The sequence below is a fragment of the Glycine soja genome, chromosome 18, assembly GCF_004193775.1.
Source record: "Glycine soja cultivar W05 chromosome 18, ASM419377v2, whole genome shotgun sequence".
In the NCBI taxonomy this organism is placed as follows: domain Eukaryota; kingdom Viridiplantae; phylum Streptophyta; class Magnoliopsida; order Fabales; family Fabaceae; genus Glycine; species Glycine soja.
This window is the reverse complement of record NC_041019.1, coordinates 53,321,301-53,338,234: the sequence shown is the minus strand read 5'-3', so window position 1 is coordinate 53,338,234 and position 16,934 is coordinate 53,321,301. Positions and strand designations below refer to the sequence as shown.

Sequence of the window (16,934 nt, the reverse complement as noted above, 5' to 3'; positions counted from 1 at the left end):
CAGGGGCAAGTAAACTGACAGATGTGGGTAGAACAGGTTCAATTGCATTGGTAATGAAACATCATAAATTCATGCATCGTAGGCCAATTAGGTTTGTCTGACCTTAACATCCTCATCTTAATTAATTTATTGATTGCTTGATTTTACAAATTACTCTTGCTTTTATTCTTGCTTTGTACTATTTATTTCTTACTTACAAATTGAAGAGTATTCAATAAAAGTGCAATAAAATCCCTGTGAAAACGATACTCGATTTTCAAAAATTACTACATAAAGCGAATTGGTGCACTTGTCAAAGAGTCAACAAGATACATATAAACTCCTTTTCTTTTTCCTTTTCTTTCTCTTCTACGATGGGATTCTAAGACGGCGAGGGAAGGAAATTCCAACAATGGGATTCCAACTATGGCAGCAGTTAAGGATAAAAGAAATTCGTACAAGGAGGAAAAAAAAAGAGGAAGGGGGAAAAGAAAAAAAACGACATCAACACACTCTCTCTCTCGTCCTATAAATCACTAAACACTTAATGTGTCATGCCAAGTATATAGATCAAACGTAATGAGGTAATTGCAAAACATTCACAAACCCAAGTGGTCAATGTTACCACTACAAGAGAAGATTTTGTTTTTAAATTTAGTTATGTTAATAGCTAGCAGATAGAAACAAAAATGATTTTAAAAAATAATTTGAATATGTTAACAGTAGCAGATAAAAATAAAAAGTAAAAATAATATGATATTTTTAGTTGAGTAAAAATACTTAAGTAAAAATAAAAAAATCTCATCATAAATGATTGACCGAGTAGTAAACATATAGAGTCTGTACTAAAACAAATAAATAAATCTTGTTGTACATATATATATATATATATAGTGATCAACATGTCCCCCCAAAAAATATATAGTGATCGATAGTTTTTGTTGCTATATCATTATAACGAACTGAAACAATAATCTATTGTAATAAGTGTTTTATTATTGTTAGATTTGCAAATAAATTGATTTTCTCTTTTATTATGTTCTATTGGTTTATTAATTTAATGTGGTATAAATTACTCTGATGCACTGTTTATTCTTATACTGCAGCTGGCATAATTTCAATTGAACATAGTAATATACGTCAGGTATATCATTTAGGGACTAAATTGAAAGTAAGTCCTAATTAAAGGAATATATAATGTAACTTAGAAAAACCATAACAATAATAAGTTGTAAAATATATAACAAAATAGTAATAAGTTGTAAATGTTTAGAGACTAACTTATTCGGGGGAAGTTGAATTCATTTATTTGTTTTATTTAAAAGACAAATTCAGTTAGAGCCAGCTCACAAATTGAGTGAATAAAATGAAGTCTTATTCCATAGCTTCCTCTGAGCTGAGAGAATTCAAAAATCTTGAAACTGTTTCGTCTGTGTTCTTGTTCTGATTCTCATTGCAGCGGTAAAGGGAAAGAAAGTTCGTCAGAGATACATACTCGCAAGGTGATGGAACTTCTTCTTCACTTTCTTTCTTTTTTGTTTCTTTTCTTTTTTCCTTCCATTTAGTTTTGCATCATTTGGTGCATGGTGAATTCTGGAGCACCCCATCAGTGTTCAATGCTTCAAAATCTTTTTTTTCAATCATGGGTCGTCATGCACTTCTTTTTGTGTGTCGTGTGTATGAGAGAATGGTTTCTTCTCTTTCAAGATTCTGTTTTATCTCTTCATTTTGTGATCATGAATTATTGTTTCTGAAAATGTGCTAAAAGGTGTCAAATGTTGATTTCTTTTCATTTCCATGTGCAAGCAAATCTTCTTTGGTTTGTCATGGACTCAACTCAACTATGTTCTTTCTGTTTTGTTATGTTATATCTTTCTTTGTGTTTAATATCATTTTTTTTTTCATGTATGGATAATAGAAACTAGAAATAAGTCATCAACCGTATGCTTCCTTTGTATCTGATTCAATTTCTGACATTTTTTTTCCTTTTCTTTTTTTAGAAACAAGAACGTGAGAGAAATTCTTGATCTTCAAGCTGAACTTAAAAAGTATGAAGCCTCTGACTGAGACGGTCTCTCTCTCTCCCTCTAGTTGAAATCTTGGGTGCTTAAAAGTTTGTAACTTTAATTTGTAGGTGTTGTTAACGTGAACCAGCTTATACTTTATATGATTCCCATCTAAACTCGTCAGAAACAACTCTTGATTTCTCATTCCTGATAAATGATTTATGTTTTTTACGTATTTGTGAGTCTGTGATTATGATTATGCAACAAAAATGAATTGATCTTTGTTTTCCCTTCATCTAGAGGTAGTACGGTATTCTTATGTACTCCCTTTTGTTTGATGAAAGTGTTTCCTTTGTCTTGATATGGCCTAAAGTCTAAACTGTTCCATTCTCAAGGGATGAAAATCTCCAATAGTTATTTAGTGTTGAATATGATAATAAGAGTTTTTGAGCCGTGCATGTGTGAATGTGATGATTGGTTTTCTAATACTACTTTGCATTAATGTGGACATAGATATTATTGAAATCTGTTGGTGATGGATTCCTCTGGGGCAAGAAGAGCTTACTTAAGAGCCAAGGCAAAAGCTATGGCAGAGAAGCCTCGGGTTCTGCTTGCTGCTTGTGGAAGTGTTTGTGCAGTAAAATTTGGGAATGTTTGTCGTAGTTTTGCAGAATGGGCAGTGGTGAAGGTAGTTCTCACAAAATCAGCTTTGCGTTTTATTGATGAACAAACACTTCCCCAGGATGTAACTGTATATCGTGATGAGAAAGATTGGAGAACTTGGAAAAAGCCAGGTGATCCTATGCTTCACATTGAGCTCTGTAATTGGGCTGAAATCATGGTCATTGCTCCATTGTCAGCAAATACTCTTAGCAAGGTAATCAATCAAACTTGAGTGGTTTTTAGTTTTTTTCTATCTGCATTGTCATGAGATGAATAATCTATTATATATGTTCCTAATCATCATGCTTGGATTTGAATCTACCTTCTCTGTTGTTGAGTGCATGCAATGTGTTTGTGTTGGAGAGAGAGAATGCAATTTTTATTACTATGATTTGGAATGACATCGTATCATCTATGTAACAGAGAATACCTTATTGCTATTGTTGTAAAGACTAGTCCTACACTGTAACAATTAGTTGTAGGAGTCACACATTTAGCACATTCACACAATCACTTGATTGGAACCGTTGAATGAGAATTGGACAACTCATATTTTATTTCGTATATCAAACTTAAAATACACATCCCAGATGTGAACTTATCTTCATCCAACAAAGCTGATTCAAGAATCCATTTTCTTTACCAGTAGGACTCAAGATAGCCTTTTTCTTGGCCATGTCTCTTAGCATGAATCATTATGTAACTAGAGTTTGCTTAGTTTGTTAGTCTCTATGTAACTAGAGTTATCTGAGTTAGTTATAGTTGGTTATGAGTTAGTTACCCTTACAACTAACTATATGCTCAACTGTAATAACCATCTTTGTGAGCTAATTCATTCCCTTCAATATCAATTTCTCTCTTCAATATCCACGACATGCATGAGGTTTATGGTGGTATCAGAGCTCTTCCATTGAAGAGCTATGTTGCGAAACTCTGCTCTTGCTTCTTCTAGAGTTTTCTTTCAATTTTTTCATCATGAATACCAATTCATCTTCGCAAGATCAATCTCTGAATATCCACAACCCATACTATCTTCATCTAGGAGAAAATCTAGCAACTGCACTGGTTTCTCCAATTCTTGATTCAACAAATTACACTTTGTGGAGTCGATCAATGCTTACTGCATTAAGTGCCAAAAATAAAGTTAAATTTGTCAACAGATCCATTAAAGGATATGCATCAAACCGTACACTTCATACAACTTGGAAGAGGTGCAATAATATGGTGGTTGCTTGGCTTGTTCACTCAGTCTCACCTTCCATTAGACATAACATTCTTTGGATGGATGATGCACGAGTCATATTGAAGTATTTGAGGCCGAGGTATTCACAAGGGGATTTGCTGAGAATTTCAGAATTGTAGCAGGACATGCAATCTATCAAACAAGGTGATCAATCTATAATTGATTACTTTACAAAATTGCATATTATTTGGGATGAATTGGAAAATGATCCAGTTTGTTCATGTTATCCAAAGTGTGTGTGTAATGCTCTTACTAGAGTTATGGAGAGAAAGAAACAAGATCGGGTTATGCAGTTCCTCAGAGGTCTAAATGATCAGTTTAATACTTTTAGATCCAATGTATTGATGATGGATCCCTTGCCTAGCATAGCTAAGGTCTTCTCATATGCTATTCATCAAGAGAGATAACTTGCAAGTAATGATATAATGGGAAAAACCAGTCTGATTAATGCAGTTAACACCAACTCATTTAAATCAGGAAATATGTGCACCTACTGTGATATAGATAATCATACTATCGATAGATGTTATAGGAAAAATGGTTTCCTTAGAATTATGCTTCCAGAGGAGGAAGAGGAAACCAAAGTGGCTTTGGTAGAGGAAACTCAGGAGGAAATTTTTTTTCCTTAGAATTATTCTGTAGACGTTGTTCCCATTAATTTAGAAATTGAAGCTACTTGCCGACGTAACAACGCTGCAAGAAGAAGAAGGGAGCAGGACATAGAAGGAAGCAGTTACACCTCATCTTCTCCTTCTCCAGATCACACTCAGATGGACGGGGAGCCGGCACGAAGAGTCACACTAGAGGACTTCTCTAGTACCGTCACCCCTCAATTCTTCACAAGTATTGCAAAGCCGGAAGTCCAAGCGACCAATATCTCCTACCCTCACTCTCTTATTCAGATGATTCAGGGGAACCTCTTTCATGGTCTCCCAAATGCAGATCCATACGCTCATCTAGCCTTATACATAGAGATATGCAACACCGTCAAGATAGCCGGAGTTCCAGAAGATGCAGTACGCCTTAACCTCTTCTCCTTTTCACTAGCAAGAGAGGCAAAAAGATGGTTGCTTTCCTTCAAAGGCAACAGCTTAAGAACATGGGAAGAGGTTGTAGAAAAATTCATAAAGAAGTGCTTCCCAGAAACAAAGACCGCTGAAGGGAAGATGAAGATTTCTTCCTTCCATCAATTTCCAGATGATCCCTCAGCAAAGCGCTAGACCGTTTCCATGGGTTGCTAAGAAAAACAGCAACACACGGATACAGTGAGCCGGTACAGCTAAACATCTTCATAGATGGCCTGCGACCTCAATTGAAGCAGCTACTAGATGCACCGCAGGAGGTAAGATCAAGCTGAAGACACCTGAAGAAGCGATGGAGCTCATCGAGAATATGGCGGCTAGTGATCAAGCCATCCTTCGTGATTGCACTTATGTCCCGACAAAAAGAAGCCTCTTGGAGCTCACCACGCAAGACGCAACTCTGGCACAAAACAAGCTGCTGACCAGACAAATAGAAGCCCTTACAGAAGCCCTCAGCAAGTTGCCTCAACAATTACAAGCAGTAAGTTCTTCCCACTCTTCTGTTATGCATGCAAAAGGATGCCTCACATGTGGAGGGACACATGAGCCTGGACAATGTGCAGTCCAACAAGATCCCTCTCGAGAAGTAAATTACATGGGCATACCACATTGCCACGAATTCCAAGGCTACAACCAGGGAAATCTGTCTGGATTCAATCAGGGGGCAACAGGATTTAATCACTAGCCACCGGGATTCAATCAAGGAAGAAACTTCACACAAGGCTCAAGCTGGAGGAATCAAGGAAATCAATACGAGGAGCACAGGAACCAGCCACTGTACCAGCATCCCAGCAAGGGTTTGAATCAGCAAGAGAAACCTACCAACATAGAGGAACTACTGCTGCAATTCATCCAGGAGACAAGGTCACATCAGAAAAGCATGGACACAACCATTTAGAATCTGGAGATTCAAATGGGCCAATTGGCTCAAGAAAAAGCCGAACGACCCACTAGAACTTTTGGGGCTAACACAGAAAAGAACCCAAAGGAAGAATGCAAGGCAGTGTTGACCCGAGGCTAGAAAAGAGCATAGGAAATGGGTAAGGCAGAAGAAGATGACCAGTCAGAGGAATGAAGGACAGAGAAGAAAGAACAAGAGAAAGAGGCAGAGGAAGAAGAGAAGGAGGTCTCACCTCCTAAGATCAAGAGTCAGATAGCACGAGAGGCCAAGAAGGAAGAATCACTAGCCCCCCCCCCCCCACAGGATCTCCCATATCCTATGGCACCCACCAGGAAGAACAAGGAGTGCTACTTCAAGCGTTTCTTGGAAATATTCAAAGGGCTAGAAATCACAATGCCATTCGGGGAAGCCTTACAGCAGATGCCCCCCCTCTACTCCAAATTTATGAAAGACATCCTCACCAAGAAGGGGAAGTATATTGGCAATGAAAATATTGTGGTAAGGGGCAATTGCAGTGCAATAATCTAGAGGAAGCTACCCAAGAAATTCAAGGACCCCGAAAGTGTCACCATCCCTTGTACCATAGGGAAGGAAGCGGTAGATAAGGCCCTCATTGGTCTGGGGGCAAGTATCAATCTGATGCCTTTATCGATGTGCAAAAGAATTGGAAACTTGAAGATAAATCCCACCAAGATGACGCTTCAACTGGCGGAGCGCTCAATCACAAGACCATACGGGGTGGTAGAAGATATCCTGGTCAAGGTACACCACTTCACTTTTCTGGTGGACTTTGTTATCATGGATATCAAAGAAGACACATAGATTCCCTTTATCCTAGGCAGACCCTTCATGTTGACTACCAACTGTGTGGTGGACATGGGGAATGGAAGCTTAGAGTTGAGTATTGACAATCAAAAGATAACCTTTGACCTTTTCAAGGCAATGAAGTACCCATAGGAGGGTTGGAAGTGCTTCAGAGTGAAGGAGATTGATAAAGAAGACGTCAGTATTCTCGAGACACCATAGAGTTCACTGGAAAAAGCCATGGTAAATGCGCCGGACTGCCTAACCAGTGAAGAGGAAGAAGATCTGAAGGCTTGCTTGGAGGACTTGGATCGACAAGAAAGTATTCTTGAGGGAGAAGCTGATTTTGAGACACTAAAGAATGAGGCTCCGTCCGAGAAGAAGAAGGTAGAGTTGAAGATATTGCCCAATCATCTGAAGTATGTGTTCCTGGAGGAAGATGACGCTAAACCTGTAGTGATCAGTAATGCACTCACAAAAGAAGAATAAAACATGTTGGTAGACATTTTGAAGAAACACAAGGAAGCAATTGGGTGGCACATATCCAATCTCAAAGGAATCAACCCTGCTTACTGCATGCACAGGATAATGATGGAAGACGATTACAGGCCAGTCCAACAACCCCAGAGACGATTGAACCCAACAATGAAGGAAGAGGTAAGAAAAAAGGTGCTCAAACTTCTGGAGGCTGGGCTCATATACCCCATCTCCGACAGTGCTTAGGTAAGCCCAATACAGGTGGTACCTAAGAAAGGCGGAATGACAGTCGTAAGAAATGAAAGGAATGACTTGATACCTACATGAACTGTCACTGATGGCGAATATGCATCGATTACCGCAAGCTAAATGAAGCCACAAGGAAGGATCACTTTCCCTTACTTTTTATGAATCAGATGTTGGAGAGGCTTGCAGGACAGACATATTATTGTTTTTTGGATGGATACTCAGGTTACAACCAAATCGCGGTGGACCCCAGAGATCATGAGAAGACGACCTTTACATGCCCTTGTCTTTGCTTACAGAAGGATGCCATTCAGGTTATATAATGCATCAGCCACATTTCAGAGGTGCATGCTGGCCATTTTTTCAGACATGGTGGAGAAAAGCTTTGAGGTATTCATGGACGACTTCTCGGTTTTTGGACCCTCATTTGACAACTTCTTGAAGAACTTGGAGATGGTACTACAAAGGTGCGTAGAGACTAACTTGGTACTAAACTCGGAAAAGTGTCATTTCATGGTTCAGGAGGGCATAGTCCTGGGCCACAAGATCTCAGCTAGAAGGATTGAGGTTGATTGGGCAAAGATAGATGTCATTGAGAAGTTGCTGCCACCACTGAATGTCAAAGGTGTCAGAAGTTTCCTAGGGCATGCAGGTTTTTACAGGAGATTCATCAAGGAATTCTCGAAGATTTCAAAGCCCTTAAGCAATCTACTGAATAAGGACGTGGTTTTTAAGTTTGATGAAGAATGTTCAACAGCATTTCAGATGCTAAAGAATAAGCTCACTACTGCACCAGTGATGATTGCACTAGACTGGAGTAAAGACTTTGAATTAATGTGTGATGCCATCGATTATGCAGTGGGGGCAGTTATGGGACAGAGGCATGACAAGGTATTTCACGTCATCTATTATGTTAGCAAGGTCCTTAATGATGCACAACTGAATTATGCCACCACAGAAAAGGAGATGCTAGCCATTGTCTTTGCCTTGGAGAAATTCAGGTCTTATTTGATAGGGTCGAGGGTCACCATTTTCATAGATCATGTTGCCACTAAGCACCTGCTTTCCAAGACAGACTCTAACCTGAGGTTGATCAGATGGGTCCTACTGATATAAGAATTTGACATCATCATCAAGGACAATAAAGGATCCGAGAATGTGGTATTCGATCACCTGTCCCGATTAAAGAATGAAGAAATCACCAAGGAAGAACTAGAGGTAAAAGGAGAATTTCTTGATGAGTTTCTTTTGCAGGTTGCCACCAGACCTTGGTTTGAGGACATGGCTAGCTACAGAGCCACGGGAATCATTCCAAAAGAATTTAATTGGAGTCAGAGGAAGAAATTCTTGCATGACACCCGCTTCTATGTGTGGGATGATCCTCATTTGTTCAGAGCAGGGACTGATAATCTATATAGGAGATGCATCACAAATGAGGAAGCACGAAGCATTATTTGGCATTGCCACAGTTCACCCTATGGCAGTCACCACAGTGGGGACAGAACAACATCAAAAGTGCTACAATCAGGTTTTTTTCTGGCCCTCTATTTTTAAAGATGCTTACGAGTTTATGCGTTGTTGTGATAAATGCCAGAGAACAGGGGGGATTTCTCGAAGCAATGAGATGCCCCTACAGAACATCATGGAGGTAGAGATCTTTTATTGTCGGGGCATTGACTTCATGGGGCCTCTTCCTTCTTCATACGGGAATGTCTATATCCTGGTAGCTGTGGATTATGTTTCCAAATAGGTAGAGGCCATAGCCACTCCAAAAGACGATGTCGAGGTGGTGATAAAATTTCTACAGAAGAACATTTTTTCCCGTTTTGGAGTCCCACGAGCCTTGATTAGCGATGGGGGAACACATTTCTACAATAATCAGTTGAGGAGAGTCCTATAGCACTAAAATGTAAGACATGAGGTGGCAACGCCTTTTCATCCTCAAACAAACAGCCAAGTAGAAATTTCCAATAGAGAACTCAAGCGAATCTTTGAAAAGACAGTTGCATCATCAAGAAAAGATTGGGCCTTGAAGCTCGACGATACTCTTTGGGCCTACAGGACAACATTCAAGACTCCCATCGGCTTATCACCATTTCAGCCAGTGTATGGGAAGGCATGTCACTTACCAGTGGAGTTGAAGCACAAAGCATATTAGGCTCTCAAATTGCTCAACTTTGATGATAATACATGCAGAGAAAAGAGGAAATTACAGTTGCTGGAATTGGAAGAAATGAGACTAAACGCCTACGAGTCATCCAGAATCTATAAGCAAAAAATGAAGGCATATTATGATAAGAAGCTACAGAGGAAAGAATTCCAGCCAGGACAGCAGGTATTACTCTTTAACTCAAGGCTAAGGCTATTCCCAGGTAAGCTAAAATCCAAGTGGTCACGGCCGTTTATAATCAAAGAAGTATGACCTCATGGAGCAGTTGAGTTGGTAGACCCTAGAGAAGAGAATTTTGAGAAGAAATGGATCGTCAATGGACAGCGCTTAAAGGTCTATAATGGTGGACAACTAGAGAGATTGAAGACCATCATCTACTTGAATGACCCTTGAAGGAAGCCTAGTGTCTAGCTAAAGACAATAAACTAAGAGCTGGCTGGGAGGCAACCCAACATATTTTGTACAAATGTAGTCATTTTTCTGTAATCCTAAAAAAAAAAAAAATAGCCCAACAGGTGAAAACAACAGCAGTAGGGGCGCAAACAGCAGAAAAGGAGTGGGCTACACGAAGCCACGCGCTTAGCGCGCATATAGGCGCTAAGCGCGCACATGATGTCATCTGCGCTCAGCACGTACACCCGCTGAGTGCCAAGGTATGTTTTAAATTTTAAAATTTTTTTAAGAAAGGGAATACCAAGGGACGCTTCCCTTGGTGCGCTTAGCGGCTCCTGCGCGCTAAGCGCGTATACCATAACTGTTGGGCAGTTTCGAAACTGCCCAACCCCTCAACTTCCCTCTACTCATTTTTAAATTACAGCGACATCAATTTTTCTCCCTTTCCCCTTTCCTGCGCATTCTTACTCCCTTTGCACTCTTTCTCTGCGTTTTCCTGCGAACATACTCACCTTCCTAGTCCTCTCACGCAATTTTCACAAAACGAGGTAAGATTTGGAATCTGGATTGTTGCCAAAATGATTTGTAGGTACCATCACGCTATGCCCTACAAAGAGGCTTAGCGAGAACAGACAACTTCAAGAAGAAAGGGGAGCACGCTAATCCTGCCCAAACAGCAGATGGAACACCATGCACCGAGGCGCTAAGCGCGCTCATGACTTTAACAAATGCGCTAAGCGCGCAACCATGGCGCTAAGCACGTGCCAGCAGTAGCCAGGAAGAAGGCGCTAAAAGCGGTTGGGCCTTCAAGCCCATCAGCCTCTGTTTTTCTTTTTGCACCCCCATTTTATTGTTTGCGCCCCTATCTGAATTTCTATTTGCACCCCCTCTGTTTACTAATTGCAGTCTGTTCTTCTTATTCTTTTTCTTTTCTTTTCAGATGGTTGCCCGTAAACGTCGAGTTGTGCCCACTCCCAGAGAGGAATCCACCTGGGATTCGTCTCGATTCACATCAGAGATCGCATGGCATCGATATCAGGATAACCTTCAGCTTCGGAACATTCTTCCAGAGAGGAACGTCGAGCTTGCACTCGGGATGTTCGATGAGTTCCTTCAGGAGCTCCAGAGGCATCGATGGGACTAGGTCCTGACCAGGCTGCCAGAGAAGAGGATTGATGTCGCTCTGGTGAAGGAGTTCTACTCCAACTTATATGATCCAGAGGATCGAAGTCTAAAGTTTTGCAGGGTTCAAGGGTAGGTGGTCAGGTTCAATGCAGAGACGATTAATGACTTCCTCGACACCCCGGTCATCCTTGCAGATGGGGAGGAGTACCCAGCTTACTCCCAGTACCTCCACACTCTTCCAGACCACGAGGCCATCGTTGCCACCTTGTGTACACTAGGCGACGTTTTGTTCCCCTGGAAGCTGCTGCAAAAGGACCTGACGTCACTCGCTCAGACATGGAGTGTCCTTTCTTATTTTAATCTTGCTCCTACCTCACATACTTCTGATATTAATGTCGACAGGGCCCGACTCATATATGGCTTGGGTTTCTAGTGTTGATCACAACGCTGTGTGACATTCAGGGGGTTGTCTGTGATACCCTGATTTTTGAGTCACCCAGTCCTGTGATCAACCTTACTTATATTCGGAAGAACTGCTGGAACCCCGCCGACCTATCTATCACATTTCCAGGGGTCCACCGCACACGCACCAGAGCCCCAGCATCAGCATCAGAGGCTTCTTTTCCTCCTCAGCCTCCTTCTCAGCCTTCATCTCAGGCACCTATTCCTCCGCCGGCATCCACTTCAACATTGTTGGATATGCATGGACAGATGCCCGGGTCTCTCTATAAGGGCCAACAGATCATTATTCAGGACCTGCATCGATTGTCCCTGCACCTGAAGATGGATCCACCTCTCACGACTCCATAGGCCTATATTCAGCAGGTCGCATGGCCAGGAGCCCAGCCCTCTACTCATAGTGGGGGGGAGCCTTCTGGAGCCGAAGCCAGAGCCGGAGAGGATGCTGCAGTTGATGAAGACCTTATTGCTGACTTGGTAGCAACAAATTGGGGCCCATGGGCAGATCTGGGCCAAAGCAGCACATGATCTTAGTTTTCCATGTCTTTATGTTTTTTTTCATGTTTTTGATGTTTTTATGTCTTTATTTTTAAATGTAGTTGATGTCCTTCTGTTAAATTATGTCTTGAACTTAAAAAGTGGTAGTAATAATATTAGAATTCAGTATGTGTTTTCTGAATAAATAATTGCATGATAAGTCATAATTCTTTAGCTTGTTCTGAAAGGTACAACACTTGAGATGCTACTGATCATTGGAGAAACACTGGTTCTGGAAGCAAAATTCAAGTCAAGAAATGGAACATGAACCACAGAGAGGAAAAGGTTAGCTTGATGGAACGAGATCATACCTGGTAACACCTAATGTCCCAATGTCCATGCATTTAGTAAACATCTAGAATTCAATCTTAATGCATTTTAATTATTGAGTCTTCACAAACGCATTTGGGAGATAAGTAATTGAAATAGGCTTGTCATCGTGAGACATCAGGGGCAAGTAAACTGATAGATGTGGGTAGAACATGTTCAATTACATTGGTAATGAAACATCATAAATTCATGCATCGTAGGCCAATTAGGTTTGTCCGGCCTTAACATCCTCATCTTAATTAATTTATTGATTGCTTGATTTTACAAATTACTCTTGCTTTTATTCTTGCTTTGTACTATTTATCTCTTACTTACAAATTGAAGAGTATTAAATAAAAGTGTAATAAAATCTCTGTGAAAACGATACTCGATTGCCGAAAATTACTACTTAAAGCGAATTGATACACTTGCCAAAGAGTCAACAAGATACATATAAACTCTTTTTCTTTTTCCTTTTCTTTCTCTTCTACGATGGGATTCTAAGACGGCGAGGGAAAGAAATTCCAACAATGGAATTCCGACTATGGCAGCAGTTAAGGATAAAAGAAATTCGTACAAGGAGGAAAAAATTAAAAAAAAAAAAAAGAGGAAGGGGGAAAAGAAACAAAACGACATCAACACACACTCTCTCTCTCGTCCTATAAATCACTAAACGCTTAATGTGTCATGCCAAGTATATAGATCAAACGTAATGAGGTAATTGCAAAACATTCACAAACCTAAGTGGTCAATGTTACCACTACAACTCTATAACCCTTGCTGCGGATGACTTCCTCAAAAGCAAAGGCATAATTTCCAAGAACAGTATACTAGGTCTTTGATGAATAATGAGTCCGTGTGAAGAAAATTCTTGCTGTGATTCTAAGCGTTTCTTACATTGCATTCGATCTATGGTGGAGCTGCATTTCCTAGCTAGAAATGCGTTAGCATAGAGCAGTAAAATCGTGAGACAATTTTCAAATTCAGCCTGTGATTTTATGTTGTCCCATTTTTTGTTAGTAATAACAGTAAATTTAAACAATTTCTGCACCCATTTATGTTAGCATAGAGCAGTAAATTTAAAAACAATTTTCAAATTCAGCCTGTGATTTTATGTTAGCATAGAGCAGTAACTTTATGTTTCTGCACCCATTTATCTCTAAAGCGCACTAGTAAAGAACTAAAATGGTTTTAAAATGCTGATTATTCACATAAAAATAATAAAAATAATAGTAAAGTAAAGAAATTTAATTTAACAATTTCTGTTTGATTTGACTATCAATTATATCTAAGTTCGGCAGTTATCAATAAATAATATAAACATAATTGAAATGTTTTGGTGAAAAAAGAAATGGATGAGTGATAATAATTTTATTTGAAAACCGAAAGCACAAGTGAAGTGTTGGAGTTGGTAAAAAATTTTGTTTCAATTGTTAAATATGCTAATAGCCAGAAGATAGAAACAAAAAAGATTTTTTTTTTAAATTTAAATTAACAAGAGAATATTTTGTTTTTAAATTTAATTATGTTAATAGCTAGCTGATAGAAACAAAAATGATTTTAAAAAATAATTTAAATATGTTAACAGTTAGCAGATAAAAATAAAAAATAATTTTGTTTTAAATTTAAATATGCTAACAACTAACATATAAAAATAAAAATAAAAACATTGATCTAAAATTTTAAATAGCAATAAGTTGTTAGGAAAAGAGGTTTTATGTGTGATAATCTGCTAACATGTATTGTGAGAGCACCATCCATGAACATTTCTATGGGGGGGGGGGAGAAACCCTTCCAGAGAACAGCATTGCATTGGCATTGATGAGCTTGGCATCACTCTCATCCCACCTAGTGGGGAATCTGAGGTTAGCGCAATGGCTGATCCTTCCACGTTCCACCATTTACTCAACTGTGAGACTTTATTATTGGCAAAAGATGAGGGAAAGGAATAATCGTGGTTAGGTTTAGCAATTTTGACCTTTAAGGTGTGTTTGTATGATGGTCAGGACTAAGGACCCTTCTTGGTGTCCATTATTGGTTATTTTTTATTAAATAATTTAATAACTTTTTAACGAGTTGAATAAATTCTAAGTAAAATGTTAATTAATATACTTATATTTGGAATTTAGTTTTTAGTTGTTTTAAACAACTTTAATAATTAATTAAATAACTTGATAAGTATAATAAGTAAGGCGAACATATGGAATAAATCAAACTAAAAGTTAATATGCTCATAGAAAATAAGTCTACATGACATGAAACAACACAAAATAATGAATATGAAAAATTACAAAGTATAGTGAACGTGAGATCATACAAAAACATGAGATACAAAACAATGATGTAAAAATAATTAATGACACCAACACATTACCGAAGGGCATGGAAATTAAGAATATGCTAGCTACATATATATGGACTAAATTAAGAATACACTACTACATGTATAAAAAAATAAATTAAGAATACATAAGTTAAGAAGTTAACAATCGATGTATAATGGCAAGGACCAATCGGTAAGGTTTCCACATATATGAAACAATTGAATAAGTTTTTACGTAAAGGGGACATATAGAGAAATACATAAAGGGGTAAAACTATATGTTTAATAAACTTCAATACTATATTTTATTTAAAGATTATGATTAATAAACTTTTACCCCAGTTATAATTTAGAGGTTTTCTTAATCGATAATTTACCACAGAAATAATAGAAAAAAGTAAAAATAATATGATATTTTTAATTGAGTAAAAATACTTAAGTAAAAATAAAAAAATCTCATCATAAATAATGATTGACCGAGTAGCAAACATATGAGTCTGTACTAAAGCAAATAAATAATTAATAATAAATAAATCTTGTTGTACATATATATATATATATAGTGATCAACATGTCCCCCCAAAAAATATATAGTGATCGATAGTTTTTGTTGCTATATCATTATAACGAACTGAAACAATAATCTATTGTAATAAGTGTTTTATTATTGTTAGATTTTCAAATAAATTGATTTTGTCTTTCATTATGTTCTATTGGTTTATTAATTTAATGTGGTATAAATTACTCTAATGCACTGTTTATACTTATACTGGCATAATTACATAGTCAAATTTTTCAATTGAACATAGTAATATACGTCGTCACGTATATCATTTAGGGACTAAATTGAAAGTAAGTCCTAATTAAAGGAATATATAATGTAACTTAGAAAGACTATAACAATAATAAGTTGTAAAATATATAACAAAATAGTAATAAGTTGTAAATGTTTAGAGACTAACTTATTCGGGGGAAGTTGAATTCATTTATTTGTTTTATTTAAAAGACAAATTCAGTTAGAGCCAGCTCACAAATTGAGTGAATAAAATGAAGTCTTATTCCATAGCTTCCTCTGAGCTGAGAGAATTCAAAAATCTTGAAACTGTTTCGTCTGTGTTCTTGTTTTGATTCTCATTGCAGCGGTAAAGGGAAAGAAAGTTCGTCAGAGATACATACTCGCAAGGTGATGGAACTTCTTCTTCACTTTCTTTCTTTTTTGTTTCTTTTCTTTTTTCCTTCCATTTAGTTTTGCATCATTTGGTGCATGGTGAATTCTGGAGCACCCCATCAGTGTTCAATGCTTCAAAATCTTTTTTTTCAATCATGGGTCGTCATGCACTTCTTTTTGTGTGTCGTGTGTATGAGAGAATGGTTTCTTCTCTTTCAAGATTCTGTTTTATCTCTTCATTTTGTGATCAAGAATTATTGTTTCTGAAAATGTGCTAAAAGGTGTCAAATGTTGATTTCTTTTCATTTCCATGTGCAAGCAAATCTTCTTTGGTTTGTCATGGACTCAACTCAACTATGTTCTTTCTGTTTTGTTATGTTATATCTTTCTTTGTGTTTAATATCATTTTTTTTTTCATGTATGGATAATAGAAACTAGAAATAAGTCATCAACCGTATGCTTCCTTTGTATCTGATTCAATTTTTGACATTTTTTTTCCTTTTCTTTTTTTAGAAACAAGAACGTGAGAGAAATTCTTGATCTTCAAGCTGAACTTAAAAAGTATGAAGCCTCTGACTGAGACGGTCTCTCTCTCCCTCTAGTTGAAATCTTGTGTGCTTAAAAGTTTGTAACTTTAATTTGTAGGTGTTGTTAACGTGAACCAGCTTATACTTTATATGATTCCCATCTAAACTCGTCAGAAACAACTCATGATTTCTCATTCCTGATAAATGATTTATGTTTTTTACGTATTTGTGAGGCTGTGATTATGATTATGCAACAAAAATGAATTGATCTTTGTTTTCCCTTCATCTAGAGGTAGTACGGTATTCTTATGTACTCCCTTTTGTTTGATGAAAGTGTTTCCTTTGTCTTGATATGGCCTAAAGTCTAAACTGTTCCATTCTCAAGGGATGAAAATCTCCAATAGTTATTTAGTGTTGAATATGATAATAAGAGTTTTTGAGCCGTGCATGTGTGAATGAGATGATTGGTTTTCTAATACTACTTTGCATTAATGTGGACATAGATATTGTTGAAATCTGTTG

General features: G+C 37.8%; 1 pseudogene; it reads left to right on the top strand.

The window, feature by feature from the left end:
* The first annotated feature begins 2,520 nt into the window (after positions 1-2,520).
* On the top strand, positions 2,521-16,465 carry LOC114397410 (annotated as a pseudogene).
* The last annotated feature ends 469 nt before the right edge of the window (positions 16,466-16,934 follow it).